The following is a 2218-nucleotide window of genomic DNA, read 5'->3' as shown; positions in this document are numbered from 1 at the left end:
CAAACCTGGCATTTTTTATATTAATGTTACGCAGGTCAGTCAAGGGGATACCACTATAAGCTATAATTCACATGTGCACAATCTGGGATAATTCTGTGACTATCAACTGGTTGCTGGTAATGAGATGCATCCCAATTTCAGACAAGCTAAAATGTGAAGAAAAGAATACTCTGGCAGACACAAGGCAGAATCACTTCTGATGATTCCTTCTATCTTTCTGAAAGTGACGAGAAATGCAGTATGGTGAGCAGGGACAGCACCCTGGAGAATGTCCTGGAGGAGGCCACCTTCCTGTGCACTGGCTGTGCCAAGGATTTAGGGCTCCTTCAAACACTGGTGCAGTGGGGTCCTCGAGATGAGCAGGTGCAGGGGACCAACTGCAGTGCTTGATGGGCCTTTTTGTTGTCTGCTTTGTGGACACTGTGGTGATCTTAGCAGAGTGCCCCCATAAGACATCAACTGGCAAGGCAACGAGGAGAACATGGCCCTAATCACAGCTGTGCCTGCAGGACACCCCACCATCACCAACTACCTGTTGAACTATTTCTCTGGTCTTGATCTTGAAAGAAGGAACGTGTTCAGCTTCACTGCCATGATGAAAGTCACCATGCAGGGCTAAATGGAGTGTGCCAGAGTCCTGATGCAGGGGCAGATATACATGGAAGGGAGATCCCTCATGAAATATCCCCCCAGAAGTGAGCCACTTACATAGACTGGGTGGAGGCTACATGCAACCCTCTCCCAAACAGTTTGGGGAAAAGTACAGGCTAGAGCTGCTGCTGGCCTGTGAGGAAGTTCTGAAGCCTACAGCCTCCCCAAAATGCTTGCAGAGACTCACTGAGTTTGTGTGGTCCATGCTGACCTAGCACTCCAACTGGGGCCTGGAGGATGGGAGCATCCTAGACAATATGATCAGGATGAGCATAAGCTTTTACAGTCCAATTGTGGCCATCATCTGCCAAACTGTGAGCTCTGAGGACCTTTCCTGTGGGTGAAAAAGGCAGCAGGCAGTAAGGAAATCCTAGCAGCTGGGGGAACCAGGACACCCTTGCCCAAGAGAGGGATGAGGAGGAAGGCACTGAACAACAATAACAGACTTCTGAGGCCCAGAGGGCCTCCAGAGAGGAGGTTCCAAGAGTCAGCACCCCATCCCTTTACCTTCCAGGGGCCCAGGGGTCAGCCTCTGCCAGGTGGAAGGCCAGCCTCCTGCCCCTCAAGCTCCTGCATCAGAGGAATGGCCAGGTGTGTGGTCCTCAGCATCCACATCAGCAAGGTGCAGGCACCCATTTTTCGGGGGACTGGATAGCCCTCAAGGGCAGCACCAAGACAGCACCCACTTGCAGATTCCCAAGCAGCAGTAGAAGGAGGCCAAGGAAGAAAGGGAGAAGGCAGAAGGGGCAGAGAGGAAGCACCAGGCAGAAGCACAGAAGGAAAGGGGTGGGCACCACGCTGGAGGAAAAGAACATGAGGGGGTCTGTTGAGCAGAGGCCCTGTGTCAGGCTAGCAGCTGTGGAATTGGTGCAAAGCCTCAGCTAGGAGGTGGGTGGGGTCATGCAAGAAGTTGAGACATGCAGGGAAGGGGAGAAACACAGGGAGGGGGCCCCAGGATGGATGCACAGAAGGATGCACTGGGCTCCTGCAGTGTGCTCTGCCAGTCCTGCACATCCTCTCCTAACAGACTTCTTCCCAGAATCTAGGAAGTGATGAAGCTGTTTCTAACTGGGAACACTACAAACTGATTTGTCTAACACTATTCTCCTAGCAATCAATACACCTAAAGGACAATTTACCTAAATGACACCATTTATAGAACATCAATTAAGAAATTAATAAAAAATAACAATTTATCAAAAGGAAGTATTTTTGCATTATTTTGTATTTTTATTCATTATTCACCAATCTGCACCATTTTACAGGTGATGTAGCTCTTTGTATTTAAAGAAGTTTAAATACATGTGCCCCAAGACCCTTGGATTAAAATATTTGTGGTGGCTGTATGAATACACACAGAACTCATGGGTTCTCTGTCTTTTTACCATTGGTTTTGGCTTTTACCTTTTCCATCTAATTGTGGGTGCAAATTTGCACTAATTTTCCAATTAATTTGATTAATTGATGCTGTATATTTGTTTTTATTTGATGAAAGCTTTGGCTTTTACAGCAAAATGATCAAGGGAAACAATTCAGATTTCAGTGTATCTTATTTTCAATCTCTCTT

At 47.5% G+C, this 2218-nt stretch overlaps 1 pseudogene; it reads left to right on the top strand.

Annotated features, from left to right (window-relative positions):
* Nucleotides 1-240: 240 nt before the first annotated feature.
* Nucleotides 241-1025, top strand: LOC124101926 (ankyrin repeat domain-containing protein 33B-like; annotated as a pseudogene).
* Nucleotides 1026-2218: the final 1193 nt, after the last annotated feature.

Source organism: Marmota monax, unplaced genomic scaffold (assembly GCF_021218885.2).
Source record: "Marmota monax isolate L192 unplaced genomic scaffold, Marmota_monax_Labrador192_F-V1.1 WCK01_AAM20220418_F8-fsc00616, whole genome shotgun sequence".
NCBI lineage: Eukaryota > Metazoa > Chordata > Mammalia > Rodentia > Sciuridae > Marmota > Marmota monax.
The sequence above is the reverse complement of the archived record's forward strand: the minus strand, read 5'-3'. Positions and strand labels throughout refer to the sequence as shown.